The 11,000-nt window shown below is 42.7% G+C and overlaps 1 protein-coding gene across 29 annotated transcripts in view; it reads right to left on the bottom strand.

The window, feature by feature from the left end:
* Positions 1-6,158, bottom strand: part of IMMP2L (inner mitochondrial membrane peptidase subunit 2) — a 958,924-nt gene extending 952,766 nt beyond the window's left edge. For 18 of the 29 annotated variants that reach the window (XM_086396574.1, XM_086396583.1, XM_086396580.1 and 15 more), the window contains exons 1-2: positions 6,123-6,158; positions 5,521-5,593 (exon numbers count right to left, since the gene is read on the bottom strand). The gene's annotated coding sequence lies outside the window, so the exon portion shown is untranslated. Of the gene's footprint in view, positions 1-5,520; positions 5,594-5,844 lie in introns of all 29 variants that reach the window. The other 11 variants (XM_086396575.1, XM_086396571.1, XM_086396598.1 and 8 more) reach the window with 6 other exon arrangements.
* Positions 6,159-11,000: the final 4,842 nt, after the last annotated feature.

Consider the following 11,000-nt stretch of genomic DNA (forward strand, 5'->3'; position numbering starts at 1 on the left):
TGGGGGCAGGAGGAGAAGGGGATGACAGAGGATGAGATGGCTGGATGGCATCACCAACTCAATGGACCTGAATTTGAGTGAACTCCGGGAGTTGGTGATGGACAGGGAGGCCTGGCGTGCTGCAATTCATGGGGTCACAAAGAGTCAGACACGACTAAGCAATTGAACTGAACTGAGGCAAACAAAGGGACAACCTGATTTTTCATTCCCAAGAAAGTGTGACAAAGAACAGTGATTGCTGGCAACTGTATTTTCAACAGAGCTTTTAAAATTCTGGACTAAAGACCAGTGAAGCCAGAAGCTCTAAGGAGGAACCCAGGCCTGTCGACTCTCTCCTCACTCCCCTTCTCCTGTTCACCCCTTCACCCAGGGCAGTTCAAGGTCTAGCCCATCACTCCAACCAATGACTTCTAACAGGCACTTTACAATCTTCATTGTACTTGATGATTTGTAGATTTAAATTTTAACTGCATTCGACTTTGTGAAACTCTGCCCTGAATCTTGAAAAGTTTTGCTTTTTCTTTTCTCCTAGCCTATCCAGTCACTCTCCTCTAGCATCCTTGTATCTTTCTTTCTCTTGGTTTGTCCCTAACTTGGTTTATCCTCTAAAACTTACATTCAGCCCTTTCTTCTCTTTCCATGCAGTTCCTCTGAGCATTTTCATCCTTACCATGCTTTCAACTACTCTCCATAAGGCAAGCACTCAGAACCTGTATCTCCAGCCTCTCTCCAGCTCTCATGATGCTCCAGAATCCTATATCCAGTTGCCTTTGAGATGCCTCCAACACACCAATGATATGCCCCACAACACAGTTAACACAATGTCTTCAAACCTGAACTTCCCCCTCAGAACTGCTTCCTCTGCTCCGATCCCTCCACAACCCAGAAACCTGGCAGTCATTCTAGCTGCTCACTTTCCCATTCCCTTTACATTCAAACAATCCCAAAGACCAGCCAATTCTCCATCTTCCTAAATATTTTCCTAAACATTCTCACTTTTGAGCATCACCATGACTTCTGCCTTTGTCTGTGCTCAAAACCTCATATTATCCACACTAATCACACTGTCCACTCCGGCTCCCAATCTTACCACATCCCCATCACACAACACCCCAAGCTACCCAGCACTCTACACTCCTGGTGATCTTCCACTCAGAGTTCTTCAGAGCTCATTACAAGGCATGGGATAGCAAATGCACCCAGGGTTAGCTTTCCACTTGCATCTCCTTTCACTCCTGACTTTGCCCTTCACACTCTAATAGAATGACCCACGTACAGTTCCAGAACACACAATGCTCTCACAATCCATGTGACTATTCATGCTATTAGCTCCACCTGGAAATGCTCTGAGCTGCTTGTCACCCTGCCCAACTCTACTCAGGTTTCAAGACCTAGCTCAAAAAAAAAAAAAAAAAAGACCTAGCTCAAATACAACCACAGCTAGAGCCCTTCTCTGGCACTGCCATCAGACAGCAAGCGCTTCTGCTAGGCATGCTTTGCATGTGTACGTATCTCCACTAGAGCACGTTTCACACAGTTTCATCTGTTGGTCAAGATGTCTACTGTCCTACTAGACTATAAGCTTCTTGGTCAAGGAAAGTGACTTTTCAACTTTATATCCTCAGCACTAGTTCAAGGCACACAGCATACTGAGAATAAAAAAAAAGAAAGAAGAAAGAAGAAAAGAAATTAATGAACTACAGACCAATGACAGGACAAGATCAACTGAACTTTGAAGTCAAGTGAAGTGAAAGTCGCTCAGTCGTGTCCGACTCTTTGCAACCCCATGGACTATACAGTCCATGGAATTCTCCAGGCCAGAACACTGGAGTGGGTAACCTTTCACTTCTCCAGGAGATATTCCCAACCCAGGGATCAAACCCAGGTCTTCCATACTGCAGGTGGATTCTTTACCAGCTGAGCAACAAGGGAAGCCCCAATAGGACTTTAAGCATTAAAAAAAAAAAAAAAATCCTGATCTTAAGAAAGTACAGACATTATTAAGTCGCACACATTTTTAAAAAATAGAAATATATAGTTATTCATGAATTATGAAGGTGACAAAGAAAAAAAATTGTCATTGGACTAAGCAGGCAATAAGGAGCTAATTGTCTCCAATGGAGCAGCTGACAAAAGATTAACAGAAAGGTCAGAGATAAAGGTGGTTCTTTCTTTGAGTCAAGCAATTCATCAACTTGAGTCCAGAGACTGAGCAAAAGACTGGCACCTTCCTCTCTCAGTTCCCACTCTTCTCCTTTGTCAGGATTCTCTATACCCCTTTCCCCATCCCACTAAGGCCCAGCTTCCAAAGGTAATTCCCTTCAGCTGGAGCCATAAGCCTAGATATAAGAGGGGGAGTCTTTGTTCTCATGGCCAGGACCTAAAGGAATGAAAAGGAACTGCTATTTACTGAGGAACCTATTCTGTACCAGTTATTGTGTTAAGAACACTAAATCTCACAGTAATAAATAATGACCCCATTTTACAGATGAGGAATGTGTGTCCAAGGTCACACAGCTAAGCAATGACAGAGCTGGCCCAAGAACCTAGTAATGACAGCCTCCACGGTATTTCTACACCCCTGACCACCTCAAAATGGAAAGGGATGTGGTCCAGACATTCTACGTTGGAACTCAGAATACATTATTCTCCAAAACATTATCGTAAGTGTATGTTAGAGTCTTGCTGTTGTTTAGTAACTCAGTCATATCTGACTGTTTGTGATCCATGGACTGTAGCCCACCAGGCTCCTCCATCCAAGGGGTTTTCCACACAAAAATACTGGAGTGGAGTGCCATTTCCTTCTCCAGGGGATTTTCTCAACCCAGAGATTCCACGGATTCTGCTTGGCAGGCAGATTCTTCATCAGTGAGCTGCCATGGAAGCCCCCAGGTTTAGAGTCTACAGTATCACACACATATATTGGCACACAATGAGTTAACAAAGTTTTGGGATCCTGGCTTGGAAATCTACATACTCTTATTTTATCCTGTAAGGACACTGTTCAAAATGACAAAAGTGGTCTTGAAATCTTATTTGGGGAATACCAGGGGTTCTTCAGTGAGGCTTTTTCTTAAGAATATTTTCTTCCACACACACACAAAAAAAAAAATCAGTAAGGATAGAAACCATTTTGCCTTGTTAACTTGTAAGAACAATGACACCAGAAGACACCTGTGGGAAATGTGCTTATCTGACCAGGTGCTCATTGACAGTGTGCTGTCATTTGAATAAAACATCATACTAAACCCTACAGACTAGAGCTTATGATAGAAATACCACAGACTATAGCAGTACAGCTGATATGCCTGTAATCTACTGACAAAATGTAGTCCTTAGCAAAGTGAAAGCAGATGTCTGGTCTGAAATCAGATGTCTGGGGACTTGTCTCTCTCTCGGCTTCCAGAGCAACATTAGCTACACTAAATACACAGCTTAGCTGTATGTTAAAACCTACAACTTGGCAGAATCATGACAGTTTGGACGTGAAGCATCAGCATTTTTATTGTAATTCTTATAAACCAAAGACATTTTTGAAATAGAAATCCTAACTTTAAGCTAAATGTGGTAGTATGTCTTTCTCCCTTTGGAAACAGTGTCAGAGCTTTTTAAAACACCTGGTGGACACCTTTCCCCTTTACTTTTCAAACTGACATTCTTTCCTCAGGGCTGTGGAGTGATCTGATAGGGAGAATCAGGTGTTGCTCCTTGTCCCGGAAATTTGAAGACCAGAGAGAACAGGTACTACCTCTGAAAATATAAATACCTGGAGAGCTTAGCACCCTTAGGAAAGTAAGGACCAGACTGCTTTCTATAATCACAAGCAAGATCAAAAGAAAGTTTTGTGACCAGATAGAGAAACAGGGAGGGAAGTCAACAGTATCTGTATGCCAGGCACTGTTTTTATACTTCCTTTTTAATATACTCACTGTTGTGTTTTGATACACAAAGAGTTAAGGGGCAAAGAAGTTTCCTATCTCCTGAGAAACCTATATGCAGTTCAGAAAGGCACAATTAGAATCGGAAATGGAACAAGAGACTGGTTCAAAATTGGGAAAGGCTGTATATTGTCACCCCACTTATTTAACATATGCAGAGTACATTATGCGAAATGCCAGACTGGATGAAGCACAGACTGGAATCAAGATTGCTTGGAGGAATATCAACAATCTCAGATATGCAGATGATACCATTCTAATGGCAGAAAGCAAAGAGGAATTAAAGAGCCCCTTGATAAGAGTAAAAGAGGAGAGTGAAAAAGCTGGTTTAAAACTCAACATTCAAAAAACTAAGATCATAGCATCTGGTCCCATCACTTCATGGCAAATAGATGTGGAAAGAGTAGAAACAGTGGCAGATTTTATTTTCTTGGGCTCCAAAATCACTGCAGATGGTGACTGCAGCCAGACACAAAATTAAATAACACTTGCTCCTTAGAAGAAAAGCTATGACAAACCTAGACAGCATATTAAAAAGCAAAGACATAACTTTGCCCACAAAGGTCCATATAACCAAAGCTATCGCTTTTTCCAGTAGTCATGTATGGATGTGAGGGTTGGACCATAAAGAAAGCTAAGTGCCGAAAAATTGATGCTTTCAAACTGTGGTGCTGGAGAAGACTCTTGAGAGTCTCTTGGACAGCAAGGAGATCAAACCAGGTAACCCTAAAGGAAATCAACCCTGAATATCCATTGGAAGGACTGATGCTAAAGCTGAAGCTCCAATACACTTTGGCCACCTGACACGAATAGCTGGCTCATTGGGAACGTCAGCTGGGAAAGATTGCTGGGAAAAGACTGAGGGCAAGAGAAGGGTGTGGCAGAGGATCAGATGGTTAGATAACATCACTGATACAATGGACACGAGTTTGAGCAAACTCTGGGAGATAGTAAAGGACAGAGAAGCCTGGCGTGCTGCAGTCCATGGGGTCACAAAGAGTCGGACACAACTTGGCAACTGAACAACAGCAGCAGCAGCAGAACTAATACATTCAGCAATAAGAATCAAGATTCACATCCATGTCTAATAGACTATAAAAAGCATGCTACTTTTACACAGGATTTGGAATGGAACAAAGAGCAGTGGTAAACAGCCAAGAATATAGAAGTAAAAGGCAGAAACTCAGAATTGTATCAAGCAGCAGTCATCTGACACTGATTGAGATTAACTTTCTATTGCAACATCCCTAAGATGGTACAGAATAATCCAAATGAATTTTCTGGCCAACCCATTCCTTTTCTATTCTTGCAAGATTTAAGTAACTTTGTTTTAACCTTATATAATCTTTGTAACCCAAAAAAAAAGACATTTTCTTTCATGTCCATGTAAAAAATGAGGTTATAGAAATTCCTTGGTGGTCCAGTGGTTAGGACTCGGTGCCTCTCAGGTTCCTGCTGAAAAGGTAGAATTTGGCCCCAAGATCCCGCAAGGGCAGTTCTGGATCTAGTCCTTCTCTTCCTGGCTCGCTCTCTCTCAGCATAAAGTCCTAGATGCTTCCACCCTTAATCATTCCTTACTTACCCTTTCTCCCTTTCTTCCTCGGTGAGAAGGGGTAAGTGGTTATTTTGTGCCCTCGCCCAATTTGGCCAAAACCCTAAAAGTAGAAATGACAAACACGTGTTTTAAAACCCTGACGTGCAAGCCTCAGGAACTCCCACCACCTGCCCAACACGTCCAGACACGTCCAGCGTCTCCACAGCGCTTCCTCACAGCCAAACTCTGGGCCCGAGCTGTCCCCTCTGTTAGGGGGTACAAGAGAGGGCGCGATATGGGGCGCCCGCCCGGCGGGTAACGGCTGGCCGGCTCAGGGCCTGGCGTAGCTCTTTCCCGGCTCGGGTTTCCTACCCGAGTTAACGGAAGGAGGAAGGGGCCGAGGGGGCCGGGTCCGCTGCCCCGCGGAGCCTCAGATAAACACGCGCACGCACACACGCCCGCGATCACGGCCAAGGACTCGCGGCCAAGCAGCCCTCCGCCTCCCAGCAAAGCCCTTCCCCTCTGGGGCTAACTCCCCGGGAAGGGTCCTAAGCCCTTGGGACCACCAAGTGGCGGCGGCAGCAGCGCGCCTGCCCACCCCTGCCAACCTCACAGCCCCCCACTCGCCTCCCGGCGCCCGCCCTCCGCACCCGCTGCGCCGCTCAGCCCAAGGGACTTCCCCGCGCGGACCCCGCCCTCCGCCGGCGGCAAGCTCCGCCCCCGCCCCCAGCGAGCGGGAGCCACGCGAAGCTCCGCCCCCGGCGGTAAAGCCGCACTTCCGAACGCTTGCGCGGGTGAAGCCCAAAACCCGGCCTGGATCTTCAGCGGACCAAAAATAACTCTTGCTTAGCGCTAGCTCTGAGCTCTGCACTGTACTATCCGCTGCTGCTGCTGCTGCTACTAAGTCGCTTCAGTCGTGTCCGACTCTGTGCGACCCCATAGACGGCAGCCCATGGGGTCGCTAAGAGTCGGACACGACTGAGCAGCTTCAATATCCGCTGAGAGGGAGACAAAGAGTTGAAAATGTATGAAACTGTGGCTCCATCCTCTCCCCTTGTTTACAGGCGAGGAAACCGAGACCCCAGCAGTTGCTTTGAGTGCACAGCTACGGGGACAAACTATCTTATGGGGACACTCCCCTCTGGAAGCCTCATTATGGCGTTGTTTCTACTAAAGTGGGCACAGGAAAAGGAATGATCCAGAACAAGTGGTTTACCTTGGAGAAACTGGAATTTCATACCTAAGCTTTTGCCATCAAATGACAAACTCTAAACTGGGTTATTAAAACCTTCAAAGAAAGTGGAACTTGCAATTACGTTTTCCATTTATTCTCTTCCTGGATACTGACAAGCTGATCTGTGCAAATCATTCAATATAAATCAAAGGACAAGACACTGGTACTTTGGGTTCAAAACTAATTCTAAAGATTTAAAGACCTACTCAGAGACTTAGATGAACCTGATAGCTAGAACTTCGAGAATCTCCTGAGTCTTCCCAGGTGGCTCAGAGATTTAAGAATGCAACTGCCAGTGCAGGAGACACGGGTTCAGTCTTTGGGTGGGGAAGAGCCCCTGGAGAAGGAAAGGGGCAACCCACTCCAGTATTCCTGCCTGGGAAGTCCCTTGGACAGAGGAGCTTGGCGGGCTAACAGTCCATAGGGCCACAAAGAGTTGGACACCACTTAGCAACTAAGCAACAACCACAAATTAAGTAGATGGAGTTCCTGGCAACCAGGAGCTGACAGTCTGAAATGGAATGTATGTGAACAAACAAGACAAGTATGTGTGGTTTTTATTATAATGGCATGTAATTAAACATACAAAAAGTTGCTAAGTCTGACCTGTCACTAAGAGTCATCAAATGTACTTAAGAAACTGAAGCGATGGTACCCATGAACCTGTTTGCAGGGCGGGAATAGAGACGCAGACATAGAGAACAGCCTTGTGGACAAGGAGGAAGGCAAGGGTGGATGAACTGAGAATGTAGCACTGACACATGTACACTACCATGTGTAAATCAGATAGCTAGTGAGCCTCTGTATAGCACAGGGAGCTCCGCTAGGTGCTCTGTGATCACCTAGAGGGGTGGTGTGGCGGTTAGGGTAGATGTGGGGTTGGAGGGAGGCTCAAGAGATTAGGGATATACATATATACTTACTTGGCTGATTTGCACTGTCATCTGGCAGAAATCAACACAACATTGTAAAGCAAATATCCTCCAATTAAAAATATATTTAAAAATAAAATATGAATACAAATTCTAAAAAAGAAGCTGAGGTAATCTGAAAAGGTTATGGTATACTGTTTGACTCCAACTATCTGACACTCTGGAAAAGGCAAAACAATGGAGACAGTCAAATGATCTGTGGTTGACAAAGGTTATGATGGAAGAAGGTACGAATAGGCAGAGCACAGAGGATGTTTAGGGCAGTGAAAATATTCTGTATGATATCAAGGTGATGCATGTCCTCATATATTAGTCAAACCCCATGGAATGGATAACACCAAGAGTGAACCTGTTGTAAACTGCAGACTGGGTGATAGTGAGTGTCTTTGTGGGTTCCTCAGCTGTAACAAATGTCCATTTGGGTGCTGAGATGTTGATAGTTGAGGAGGCTGTGCACGTGTGGGGTCTCTGTAGTTTCTGCTTTATTTTGCTATGAACATAAAACTGGTCTTTAAAAAAGAAATAGACTTTTAAAGAAAAAGAAGATGGGGTGAAGCCTCAGAACATCCCATATTCTTCAAATTCATTGGTTAAATTCCAAACTGGATATTTGACTTCCTGTGTGGAGTTGCCTTCCATTCAGCATTAATGTCATCAGGAAGAAAATGAATCATGTATTCCTAAGGTACAAAATTAAACTGTGGTTAGAGAGCATGTCTAATGCACAAGGAGATATTTAAGCAAAGTTAACTTGAAATAAAGTTTATAAATTCTGTGAATATATTTATATTTCAAATCTATTCCTATTCATGCGTGCATGTGTGCTAAATAGCTTCAGTCATGTCCAGCTCTGTGTGACCCTATGGACCGCAGCCTGCTCCAGGCAAGAATACTGGAGTAGTATGCCATACCCTCCTCCAGGGGATCTTCGTATGGCTGACATCTCTTATGTCTTCTGCATTGGCTGGCAAGTTCTTTACTGCTAGCACCACCTGGCAAGCTCATTCCTATTCATACATACTTACAATTAGTAAGCAAATAGTGCAAGATATCATAGAATAAATGTTTTTGAAATTCTCTCTTTACATTCTTAAAAATGAGGACTTTAAAGAGCTTTTGTTTGTGCTGGTTACATATGTCCCTACTTACTGTATTAAAAATTAACATAGAAAATGTAGATATATGGTTATTAACTCATTTTTAAGATAATAAACCCATTTTGTTTACCCCAAAGAATATTTTTTAATGGAGACTACCTTAAAAAAAAATAGTGAGAAAAATGGGTTTCTTCACGTTTTTTGCAAGTCGGTTTACTCTCTGTCATGACAGAGCTGGAAGCTCACTTTAATTCTGCATTCAGTCTGTTGTGATATGTTGTAATAGCTAAGATATGGAGAAAACTGGCCCTCAATCAAACTCCTGGTTGAAAAAGGAAGGACCTTGCAAATCCCGTAGAAGGGTCTCAAAAAACTCCAAGGGTCCTCAGACCTCACTTTGAAAATTGCTGCTAGATAGCATTTTGCATTTCATTGACTTGAATACCATGCATTCCCACACCAGAGTTTACTAATACTTGAAATTATAGCCCTTCACTTATTCCACATTAAAACTCTAACTTGACAGCTAACGTCAAACCCATCCAATTTCTGAAAGTTTTTTCAAGGCTTTTACTATAGCAACTCTGATGAAATTGATATTCTTTTTGTGTACATATAAAAACATTTGAGATTTCATTTATATCCTTCATTACAAATATTTTTGGGAAATTTTTAATATAAATTGTGCCATTTGGAAAAATGAAACCTTGGTATATGGTTATTAACCAATTTAGGTATACTTATAGTGAACAATGCACATCTTTTACATAAGTAATATAAAAGTGAGCTTAAAATAAAAATAAAATAGGCAATTACAGTTTTATTTATTACCTAAATAAATACTAGGTTCTAAAGTTATTGCCTTGGAATAAAACTTTATATGTATAAACTTTCATTTTTACTACAAATGAAATAACTTAAGTCATCCATTGTGGATTTTTAATACAATTTTCAACTAAAAGGCACCTGGGCCACTCTGAAGAGTGCCTGACTTCAGCTCTGGGGAGGATACATACATAAATGTCATGTGATACAAACAAAGGAATCCATTCATCATAAATAAGTGTGTCACAAGGTGACTGAAACCAAAACCAAAGGGTCTCTTTGGCTAAAGATGGGACAATCAAAAAAAGTAATAAATACTGTTGTTTGAAACACATTTAATCATGCTTCAAAGGAGGGAGACAAAAATAAACAAACAAAAAAATTCACTAGACCCTATTTCAAGTAACTAGGGCACACACCGCTTATTCTAAAATTGTCAATTAAAAGAATTAGAACTTTCACTGTCTTTCTTGATTTAATTGTAATTCAGAAAACCAAACTGTTGTTGAGGGTAAGTTGTTTTTTTACAATATATGAAAGAAATTTCCAGAATTGGAAGGACCTAACAATGGTTGTCTGCAGAGGCCTTACAAATAGCTGAGAAAAGAAGAGAAGCTAAAGGCAAAGGAGAAAAGGAAAGATATACCCATTCGAATGCAGAGTTCCAAAGAATAGCAAGGAGAGATAAGAAAGCCTTCCTCAGTGATCAATGCAAAGAAATAGAGGAAAACAATAGAATGGGAAAGACTATAGATCTCTTCAAGAAAATTAGAGATACCAAGGGAACATTTCATGCAAAGATGGGCACAATAAAGGACAGAAATGGAATGGACCTAACAGAAGCAGCAGATATAAAGAAGATGTGGCAAGAACACAGAAGAACTATACAAAAAAGATATTCATGACCCAGATAACACGATGGTGTGATCACTCACCTAGAGCCAGACAATCTGGAATGTGAAGTGAAGTGGGCCTTAGGAAGCATCACTACAAACAAAGCTAGTGGAAGTGATGGAATTCCAGTTAAGCTATTTCAAATCCTAAAAGATGATGCTGTGAAAGTGCCGCACTCAGTATGCCAGCAAATTTGGAAAACTCAGCAGTGGCCACAGGACTGGAAAAGGTCAGTTTTCACTCTAATTCCAAAGACAATGCCAGAGAATGTTCAAACTACCACACAATTGCACTCATCTCACACACTAGTGCGGGGAGCGAGCTCCGCCCCTGGCAAAGGTCATGAGGAAGGAGGCTTGGCATACGCAAAGGCGGGGATCAAGCCTCAGGAGTCTCCCTGGAAATTCTCGAGCAATCTACCCCCAAAACCAGAGTCTGCCTACTTTCTGCTTTGTGCTTTCACCTACACCTCTGACTTTACGGGGGGCTGTCCCCCACTACCTCTCTGAAAAAAGAGTTAGCTTACAGCTCCAGTTAATAATTCCT

Source organism: Bos grunniens, chromosome 4 (assembly GCF_055505025.1).
Source record: "Bos grunniens cultivar Pamir isolate PY7600 chromosome 4, Bosgru_T2T1.0, whole genome shotgun sequence".
NCBI lineage: Eukaryota > Metazoa > Chordata > Mammalia > Artiodactyla > Bovidae > Bos > Bos grunniens.